Consider the following 11,851-nt stretch of genomic DNA (forward strand, 5'->3'; position numbering starts at 1 on the left):
GTAGATCATGCCTGAATGGAACTGGTAAGCCATACTACTGGCTCATAACTTCTGCAAGAGCAATGAGAGGTTCTAACGTAATACTACATTTTAGTTGCTCTAAACACAATTCTGTCAGGTACTGTAACTAAGCATCAAACAAATGCACATGAAGATTGGCAGTTGTCTAAATGTAGATCCCTTAAAAGGGAACAACAGAACAGAAATTGTTAATCAGATCTTTCAGAAGAGGAGCCTCTAGGAGTTAGGAAATAAACCTCTTCAAAGAAATGTGTGCACCAAGAGTTACTTGAGCTACCCACTAGACAGACAGGTACATACATCAAGGACTCTCAAGTGTGTCCACTCCAGAGAAAGAGCTGGGTGGCACTGCAGAAACTTAAGTGAACTGTAGTAAAATATTGTTCAATACTAGCCAGTATTGCAGTAGATATCATGTTTAACAAGCCCCCATCCTCCCTACTTTCATCTTTTTCTTATACAAAATTTTGGCTCATGCTTTTTTGGAAATATCAAATTGATGGAATTTCTAGGGAGTTAGCTGCCAATACATTATTATATTTCTCTTGCAAACATACAACACATTTGAGTCTATCGATAATACTGAACACGGAGCTAGCAACACATAGCTTTGTCTGGCTATACCTAAAAGGACACAGCTTTTTACTCAGCTTTCCTAGTTGTAATTTGGATTTCTTTGTATATAGATACCCAATAACTGAAGACTGCAGTTATCCCATAGTGCCTGACTGTTTTATCATGAACGGTCAGGTAAATGAGAGCATTAATATGTGCCTGTGTATACAGGATGTGAAGTTTATGGCTGTTTTTAACTGTCGATATAATCATGAAAAATCCATAAGCACTTATGTTCATATTTTTTAAATACGCTTGCAGTCACTCCTTTCTCCAGTAGACATTGATTTTCGCTTTTAGCAATAAAGAGTCATTCCATAAACTCATCTGAAAGTACGTGGAATTAATAATTTCTGAGAAAAAAACCCAATACAGATACATCACATCAAAGAGACTATTACTTGTCTTATTTATCTGTTCACCAGTACAAGGCCTTTTTGCCTATACTAAAACCTCCAGCTTCACTTTCAGTTTGGTCTGCAAGGGAGCATATGCTGCAGATGTAAGTGTGTAATGTACAGACTCTGAGAAGGAAAAACTAAGCTAGAGTGTAAAAAGTTTATCAATAAAACCACCCAGAACTCTTGAGTGGAGGCAAGCTCTCCAAGTTTTTGACTTTGTTTAATCTCATTAGTCCCATCGGTTAACAACAGCTTTCACCATAACCACTTCTTGCAGCCACATCAAAATGATTGTCTAGTAAAACTAATACATACAGAAATGCATATATATTGATGATACATAAGTGTACCTAGGTATGAATATGAATATATTTATACATACACACATACCTATGAAAGTACAAGAGTGTGTGCGTGTACAAGAAGCTGGGACACTCAGAAAGTGAATGTAATATTTTTAAATTACTAAATTGCAAAGCCGTAACAGCAGTTTCTATTGCGCTTGATGAAGTTGCAGAAAGCTTTTTTTTTTTTGGGGGGGGGCCAGGAGGGAGACCCCAAAGATGTATCATTTTAAAAAGGCAAAAGCTACTTTAAAAAGTTGTCAGAGTTCAAAAACATGTCTTTCAAGGTAAGCACACCACCATGGATCATTGCAAAAGGCAAGGAACAGTGGCTAACCCAGCAGCAGCACAGACAGATGCACTTGACTGCACGATACATGCACAGGCTGTTTCTGCGTGCTTTGCTTTTCCAGCTGACAGCAATCCAACAGCCGAAACAGAAGAAAGTATCCGAAAAAGAAACTTCTGCAGCAATTACATATTTCTTAAGTTTTGCCAAGAGTTGCAAAATTATAACGGCGAAGGAAAGCAGTATCTAGCTCTCAACACAGTTTCTCGACAGCAAGGCAGGGAAAGGGTTGCTGAGACGTGCTGAAGGAGGCTGCTTAGCAGCCTAATAGAATTTGTGGTTGGAAACACAGGGACACCTTTGAATCTGCAGGCAATGTTCCTGCTGCAGGCATAATGCCATTCCCAGGTGTTTAGATATAACTACGCTTTGCGGAAAAACAAGCACATGCACCCTTTACTAGCAATATGGAAATTTAATTAAATTGTATATCCTGGAACTGTTTCTCCCGGTGAAGAGGACTGAAAGGGGCTTGATAGTCCCTCAGAGCTTTGCAGATGCAATGCCCTGAGGCGGAAATCTTAAAGCTTGACAATGGATACAAACCTGGCTACCCCGGTCCCTCAGGTTTTCCTATCAGACAACCACTTTTTATGCACTCCCTTGACTGTTACAGATGTTTCCCTTTCTCTCTGCATTTTTCTGTGAAGTGGTTGATTTGCATCTGTTTTCTCTCTGCTGTGCCTGGATCGCCCCCAGGCTTGTTCTCTCACAGACGCCACCATACCCAAAAATTCTCCCCGAAAACCTAAAATTTTGTATATCCTCCTGAGGCAGTAATCCTCAAAAAACCCCCAATCCCCTAATATTCCTCCTCCCCCACAAACACAGTAATGCCATACAGCAACCACATAACTCGGCAAACTCCTGCCTCTGCCCCAGAACATCATGAGCCAAAACCACCCGACACAGATGAAAACATAATTTATACCCTGCACGGTCCATGCGTTTGCCCTACCTGGGCTCCAGGCTGAGTTTGCCGCAGGGTGACAGCAGACCATCACTCGTGCCCCGCGCACCTCCAGATCCCTCCTGCTTGCTGGTGTCCGGGAATCCTCCATCCTGAAACGCCTCTTCTCCTCTCCGCTGCTGCCCAGCCAGAGCCTCTGGCGTGTGCTCCTGCTGCCTCCCGAAGCCTGTACGGCACATGCTGTCCACATGCTATAAGCTCGGTCTTGCAATTTAAAGCTTTTTTTTTTTTTTATCCCCCCCCCCCCCCCCCCCACTCCTGCAGCTGGCCCTGACCCCAGCAGTGAAGCACACCTCTCCCCCTCACAGCCAAGATGGAGCGGGAGCTGCTGCCTCTTCACCCGCTGCCTGTGGCTGCTGCTCCGGCCAAGGCTGCTCCGTAGGGAACCGAACTCCCTCAGGGAGAGGGGGAGGGAGGCACCAGCACCCATGGGAGGGTTTGCAAAGCGTTTTTATTCACGTGTTTTTATTCACCTAACACCTTCTCAGCGCAAAGCCCTCCCTGAGGGACGGTGGGAGAGGATAACCGGTCACAGCCGCCTCGCGCGGGGACGCGAGGCCGCCGCGGGGTGGGCCGAACGCGCCTGCGCAAAAGATTGTACGTTAAAGAGGAGCGTATAGACGGGGAGAAAGCCCCCCGCGTAGGACATACTACAACGAAACGGAGTCCGAGAGACTCGGGTGACAAGTCCCACCGCTACGTTACCACCCGAGGGGCTCTCCCGCCTCGCCGGCCCCTGTTCATGGCGGGAGGCAGAGCGCCCAGCGGACCAGGTCTTTAGTCAGCGCAGGGCCCAGCCAGCTCCTCTCCTCCCCACAGGCCACGGGGCGGGGGACTGCAGCCACCGAGTCCCACACTCTGCCGCTTTCCTCCAAAAGCTTAAGCCCAGCTGTGGGCGCCCAGCTTGCTGGAAAACCCTGAAACCCCTTCGCAGACCATCTGTCTCCCTGAACCTCTCTGACGGAGTATCCTTCTGGAAGGCCTCAGCGTGCCGGGGAGGACCTGCCACGGCTGGACTGGGCAAGGCAGGACAGCCCTTGTCTCCTGAGGTAAAACCGCCCCAGTAACAGCTCTGGGTTTGTCCCAGGAGGTTAATTAAAAGCTCTGCAATGCAGGGAGGGAGGGCAGAGCAGGAGGACGGCCATGTCTGGGAGCAGAGCTTGCCTTGCTGCCCGCTTAGCTTGCTTACGAACCTGACCCGAAATACTTCTGGGAGTACCTACTCTGGAAAACATTCTCTACATTCTCTGACCCTTCTAAGCGGTTAAAGGAGTTTAGACACCTCATTTCCAAATTTAGCTTCCTTCCTCAAAATGATTTGTTCTGAATAAACCTTTGCACTTCTTTCCACTGGAAGGATACATTTTGGAATAGGTGACATATAGGTAGCATGGCAACAACAGTCACAATGACAGACCAACAGTCACAATAACAGACCAACAGTACTGGGCTTTAAACAAAAAAACCCTCAGAAGTCTATATCAGCATTTTTTAGTCTTGCATATTTCTGGTACGTATCTAGATATATTTAGCCAAATGGGATGACAATAATTACTTTCAAGAAATTCTGTTCCAGCTAAGCATATTTGACATTTGCACACAGCATAAAACTAAAAGTGCATACGTGGGACTTGTTCAAAGTTTGGGTTAAGCAGAAAAGCAGCTTTTAGCCTTAAACAATCTATATATGCCCCAGTTCAAGCTTTTAGGCTTAACATCTCCTTGCCCAGCTTTCCAATACTGGTGTTAACTGGGAGACTGTTTAACACCTAACCAGATACAAAGAACAACTTGGCTATGTTATGTTAACAGGGATTTGAAATGGCTAATTTCTTTTCCATCTTGGCAATCACTCTATCCTTTCCCCTTTACAGAACAGGAATTGTCCTTTAGGTGCCTCTCATTTGGATCCATGCTCAGGGGAAAGCCAGATTTCCCATGGTCGTTATTAATTGCTTCACATCTAGACTGGACAAGAACTAAAATTTATGCAAACTTTTGGTAAAAAAATAAATGCAGCAATTTACATTTGCTCTACTAAATATCTAAATATCGTTTATGCACATATTTGAGAAACAAACAGAGAAGTATTATAATTATTATTATTGCATACCCTGGCCACATTGCACCTGCTGACACACAAGTAATTTCCTATGGTTCTCATCAAGACTGCACCCGCACATCCAAGGACAGAGTTTGGGGTTCAGTCACAGAAGACACACAGAGCAGACCGTATGGCATACAGCAGAAGGGCATATTCTCATTGCCTCACTTCAGTTAGCAGAGTTGGATGGCTGGTCTCCATAAGTTTCTCTAATAAATGGAAAGAGCAAGGACCAACTCAAGAGTAATTTGTAGCAAGATCGAAACTGTGGTCTGTGAATCATTCTTGATAAGAGCTTTTCTCTGTCTCCATTAAGTACAGATACAGCACAAAGGAAATAGCTACCTACTTTAGCTGGATACATTAGTTTCCTGAAGATGGGAAGTGTAAACAATGACCCCAAGTATCAATTTTGTGATTCAGCCTCCTTCCAATTTTTGCTGGATTCAAGAAGCACTGAAGAGCTTATTACAGAGAGATGATTCCACAAGTGCATTTCCCAGTTCTGTGCAACAGAGCAGCACAAGCCTCCACTATCACAGCTTGTCCTTCTCTGCACAGGGAATGCACCAAGATCAGAACAGAGTACAATCATAAGCAGATGATGGAGATCACATTGGCCATCTATACAGCTCAAGGCAAAATATGATATCAAGAACAAGGTGTTGTTTCCACAGGTCTCACTGCAGAGCAGTGGGCAGAATACCCAGCAGAGCCAGAACAGCCAAAGGGTTCCAAAACTGCAAAATAGTTCCTTGTCTTCTTACTTAAAGATTTTGAAACTGCTTCCTGTGAAAGCAGAGAGTGTAAATAGTAGTTTTGGAAACATCTAAAAGAAAACAACACAAAAAGCTTTTGCTCTGCTTACACACACAGAAGGATCTATGTCAGTAACAAAAGCCCGGTCAGCTCCAACTGTTTATCTGTCAGATGACTTCAACTTGATTGAGAGCCCTTGGTGAGTCTTTTCATGTTAGTGCAATGGAGTAGACTGTTATGGATGTCCACTATATCAGCGGTGGGATTGACATGGTAGATTTTTTTGATAGTCTGTTTAGCTACACAAGATGTGGTAGGAGCACTGCATATCACTGCTATAGACATACCATAGTGACTGGGGAAAGTTTGAGCATACCGCATGGGAGAAAGATTTAATTTACAACAACAATTTATATCTACACTAAGGACTGCAGCTTCATTAAAAATCCCCACTGCAGAAAAAGCCCAGGAGAACAATCGTTACAAACATCTTCCCTGAAAATGCTTAATGCACAGCCTAATGGAGTGTTATTACTGACTTGCACCTGTTGAATTTAACGGCAAGCCTAAGTTTTCACTACATTTTATCGCACAGGCATCACTCCTAGGAAAAAAGATGAAAGGACGAGCTGAGTCGCTTGGCAGATTCCTCATTAAGGTACATTTTTGCAACCTCTTGAGCATGAGCTTAGCTTTATGCATGAAAGGATCCCATTGGCCTGAGCACAGCTGGAGAATTCCTGCTGTACAGGAATAAAGCATGCAGGTAAAAAGCCTGAGCCTTGTCTCCAAAGAACCTCTCAAACCACCACTACATATCCCGCTCCTGTTAAAACACTGCATTGACCTAGCATCAAGAGACATCATTACATCTCAGGTTTGTCTTACACTTTATGAATTGCAGAAATCTCTGAAAACTCAGGCAGTGTAACAGCACATGCCCTTGAGTTTTCATTAGTCTGTCTCTGCAGAATCGGATTTTACAAAGGGCAGTACTTGTTCAGCTGAAACCAAATGCTTTATTGTCACAATACTGCTTAATTTGTTTTTGCAGAGATTGCAATATTTTCCAAAACTCAGGTTTCCACTTTGTTTTTAAAAATTCTTTTGTGTTTACCTGTGTGTCAAGTGAAAGGCAAGCTAAGCCAAATGCTACCTTAATTCATTACCTGCTAGAACATTTGGTGATGAGTATTTCCAAAGAAGAGTCTTCCCAGAGAATTAAAAAGCTGAGAACAGGCACAAGCTCACCTGCAAACTGCATGCCTTTGCTTTACAGAGATCTTAGTCATCCAGCACCACAAAGGCAACATCCCTCTAATCCAACCCATTGGCAGTCACCAGGTTGTTCTTGGTCAAAATTTCTCTAGTTTATTATTTTTGCTTTTTGAGAGTTGCTATAGAGATACAGCTTTTTAATTGCAACTGTGGTTCTAGGGGCAAAGAGGGAGAAGGCAAGGTCTGGACAATGTTGTTACAGAAACTTCGACATAGCATTTTGAAACCATGGGTGTGAATCTGTGACTGATTAATATAATTGCCTTACTGGGGAAGGGGAGGGAGGAAAGCAGTAAAAGACCTAAAATAATTTTACATGCTTTTTAGCTTTATAAATCACTCTAAACCCCAGTTCTTGGAGAACAAATCATGCAATGCCTTTTTGCACAGGCACAGTTAAGAGCAATATTCTCTTGCTAATTACAGTTCTCCAGGTACCCATTTCCCTTAGAAAGTTCACAAGAAGTTTGATGACTAAGTGGTAATCACTGGCTAAGAAGATAAATAATCCAAAAAAGGTAAATAATAAAACATCAGCTGTATGTTGTATGCAGTTACTGTTCCTTATTTTCTTTCTTTCACCTTTGGCACAGGGACTGTACTGTCCCCTTAGAGTCCAAACCCAACTAAAGAACTCAAACCCTGTCTGAATCTAGCTGAATCTTTCACAAACACAGGCACCTACTTTTGCTTGATTAGAAGAGGAACACTTGTGGCAGTAACATATGGAGTAGAATAGCTCAGTTAGAAGGGATCTACAACAATCATTTAGTCCAACAATATGTACAGTGTGATCCAGAGCTTGTGGAACACCAAGAGATACTTCAGGTTTCATTCTACAGAGCAACATAAAAAACCATATTAAAAAATGCAAATAACATTGAGGACTCAAACATTATAAGTTTAGGAAATAACAAAACTCAATTGGTCAGAATTGCTTGTAGCTCCTGAATGCAGATCTCTCATGTGCATTTCAGATGCGATGAGCTGTAACTTCCTGAAGACTGGTTCCACTTCCATGGGATTGATAGATGGGGATGAACACACTTAGGTAATACAGGAAAGCTGGACGATTCTCTCACCTCTTGTTTTAGGCAACCAACTTCATCCTCTAGGAGCAAGATTTAGATGTTCTTTTCTTTCTTTCTTTCTTTCTCTCTCTTCCTGCATCATACCAGACAAATAAATTAAGCTCACCCTTTCACAAGGAGCCATTACCCTTTCTCATTATACAAGTGTCTGACTTAAGCCCATTAGTCAAATTTGCAATGCTGCTAAACACTCCCAGCTGCAAGTCAAGTCACCTGAAGTTTTAAGTTATTCAGTCCTGTATCACACTAACTACTTTGAACCCCAAAGTGCAAGACAAATCAAGTTAATTAACTCAGCTGAGTGGATGCTTTAATCTCAGTGACTTTCAGCCTTGATTTTCCTTCTGTTTAAGAAGATAAGCCTGTTTGACTTTACACCTCAAGAAACACTCGGGTGCTGTTGATGAGATCCTGGAAGGACTCATATGACAATGAATCACTATCTTCAACACAGGGAGAGAATTCAGCAAGGGGCCACATGCTGAAGTACAGGGAGAATCCCAAATGCTGAAGAGTTGCTCATGCAGTCAGAGCTGTTTCTTCTGCATCCTGATTGAAACAGCATCCTGATGAACAAAAGAGAGCATAACTTAAAATGAAAGCGTGTGTCAAAATGCATGCTTGCATGCATGCAAGTGAAACAGTTGTACTGACTGTCTGAATTATGACATTTTCTAAACTGCGATTGTTTGACTTCACAGTCCTAACGTTACTTTTACATTCCAATGTTAATGGACTGTGACTTAAGGACCCAAGTCTTAGACAAAAATAGGGTGGTTTAAAGCAGGAAATCACAAACCCCTTTTTTTCTTTACACAGTCAAAACCAGGCATAATCTAGCATAGATGTTCCTATGACCATTTTCATATAGATCCCTGGATACCAAAAATGCTTCTTCATGTATGTAATTGTAAATAATTTGACATAGCTGAATATCCTATTATAGCTGAGGATGTATTAAAATCCAGATAATACAACTCTGTGTTCACAAAAATCTCCCAAATCTAAAGTAATGTATAGGAGCCTAATTCCAGGACTATAGACCCAAAGAATATCTATTTAGTTTGATTTTTAAATAAACTCATTCTGCTGCTCTTTTCTTTGGATGCAGCAATAAATATCTTCAAGGTACTGCAAGGGTCAATGCTGCAGTGTGTACAGAATAAAAGTAATTTATTATGGTCTTGTTTCACAGGTGTCTATAGAATAGTATACTCAGCAAAAAAAAAAAAAAAAAAGCTGTGAAGAAGCATACTGTTCATCAAAATGACACACCATGGTAATTATTTATGTTCTTCTGGGAATATAGGTTCCAGTACAAGGAACTCTCTGTTACAGCAGCCTCGCTTCAGAAAAGTAAAAAATAATAATACTTATATAAAAGATCAGCAAATTACAAGATTCTAAACCTGAATTTCAACAATTACTTTTATTTTGAAATGCAAGAGAGGTAAAGCATATGCTTTCACACTATAAATACACATGTAACTGATCTTAATATAGTTCTTACGAGGTGCCATGTCTGAGTACTTTGACAAACACTAATGCATGCTACTTTTCCTGTGTGAATATCCAAACATAGCCCTTTTTTGAGGAAACATGCAAGTTTGGCTTTGTTTTGTAGGACTTTGGCTTTGCGTGATACTTTGTGACTCAGCACTACAGCCCAATTTAGTATCTAAAAGTTCTATGTTGCTATCTGACCTCCTAAAAACTCTTAGCACAACTAATCTGTCAATATTTTCTGCCTAGCTACATTCCTCAGACAAATGGCCAGCTGCTCCTGTCCTGTAAGGTTTTTCTTCCATCTGGAATGCAATACTTTGCACAAAGTGCCATAACAGCATTGTTTCAGACAGCATCACTTCCCCTCCTCAACTAGAAAGCCATCCGCTGCTGGCATTCCCACTGGTCACACACCTGAAAGTTCATTTCCGAGTTTATAGTGATTTCTGGCTAGCAAGATCTGTATTGTGAGCAGATGTCACCTCTCAAATATTTTAATGTTTTTCGTTTTCTTAAGATGTCTGAAACGTATAAATGCATTGAGCTTATTTACATTTCACACAATTTATTTTTCAAAACTTTTAGTAAGGAAGTGATCTTCAATCTTGGCTCTTAAAAAAAGAAAATAATGAGAAGGAGGTTTTCAAAAATGTATTTGCATGAAATGAAAGGGTCTTACAAAATTAAACGTCTCTTGCATTATTTATTGCATGCCACGTCTGGATTTTGCTAGTTAAAGGTTTAATTTAAATCAAAGAGAAAGGTTTTGCCTGTGGATTTTAGAAGTTAAAGGTCTTACATTGCCAGAGTAGCCTCTATTAAATGCATAGACACCAGATGGCCCCATAGCACTCACTGATCTAACAAAGAGATTCCTGTTTCCCTGTAGGGAAATTGAGAAGAAGCTGTATAGCATGATATTCGAAGCTATGGCTGCTTGAAGTTGTAGAAGGAAAACTGCCTTGAATTGTATCAGATTTCTATATGTGTGTGTGCGTGTGTGTATATACACAAAATTGCTGAGCCATAACTGAAGTTCTTTGAATCGCATACATATTTCACTGTGCATTCATGCATGTGTACTTCACCAGTCCAAACTTAGTAGTTTTCCTAATGTTACTAGGTATACAGTGCTCATGTTTTGGAGTTGCCCCTGAGTCAGATACTGGCATAGAAAGGAAAATGAAGTTTTGAGGAGTCACAGAGCAGCCCAGCTCTGCAGGGCCCTTGTATCAGCCCCATGCAAACAAAGCTTTCAGGGGCCTATGTGTATGTCTAAGAGGGTTACAGTTTTCAGTGACTTTCCTGCTGTTACTTCAGCTTTTTGTTGTCTGTCCTAAGTGAGGTACATTTTAGCCATCTTCCTCTGGGGTCCAAAGGCCTTTGCCTTTTGCCAATTCCATTCTGAACAGAATTTGCCTACAGGATGGTCCAGTTGGCTTTGTTTATTGTAAGTAAAACACCCATTAGTAGCACAGCCAGATTTCACTATGTGAAATATGTAGGGCTTTGAGAAAAAAACAGAAAGATTGATCTGTAGCTTCACATGAACTCTTTTTGCATGCTTCAGTATGGCTCTGGAATATGTCCTCAGGGTACTTGATCCAGTTCATACATTTGTAACAGGTGATAAACCATTGGCTACCAATGGACTTTGACAGCAATGGCATCAAAGAAAGCAATTCTGCTGGTTCAAATGGGAGAACTACCCAAGCTGAAAGAACTAGACTGAGGTGACTAGATGGGAACCTTTAGCACAAGTATGCTTAGACTCCCTCAAGTTTTAGTACAGTAAAAATCACTGCTAGCTACACTTTGATCAACATGAAGAACAGGCTCTAATCCAGCTTGTCATTCCAGAGGCAAACATTAACAGAGTATTGCAAGGATTTCTCCTTGTACCAAAGGGAATCTGTTCTAACTGAAGCATACCATAAGCTTTATTTACCTAACTCACACTATCATGAAGTAGTGACAAGCAGTATCACTCTATGCAGCACTTCTCCAGCTTAAACGCTAGCAAGTGTCCTTCCTTACTTCTCTTCAGAACAGAGATTTAAGGGCTGCAGTTAGATGTTCAAAACCGATAGGGCATACAGGATCCAGACTTGTTTAGACAGAGGGATCATGATGAGAACAAGAGGGAGAAAAGAAAGGTGTTCTGTTGACCGAGCAGCTGAACTTTTGTTGAGTACATACAGTAAATTGTCACAATACAATAAATGGTGCTTTTCTGACAGCCAGACTTACAGTATCTTAATGAGGAATAGAGCATTTTGGTGACTACTGTAGGAAATCTGTTAAGTACAAGACAATGTAACAGCCAAACAATTACTAGAAAAGTATGGATAACTTTGTGAGGAGCATGACAGTTGCACTGAGCAATCTACTTCTAGCAAAGGAAATGGAAATG

The sequence above is a fragment of the Haliaeetus albicilla genome, chromosome 28 (assembly GCF_947461875.1).
Source record: "Haliaeetus albicilla chromosome 28, bHalAlb1.1, whole genome shotgun sequence".
Taxonomy (NCBI): domain Eukaryota; kingdom Metazoa; phylum Chordata; class Aves; order Accipitriformes; family Accipitridae; genus Haliaeetus; species Haliaeetus albicilla.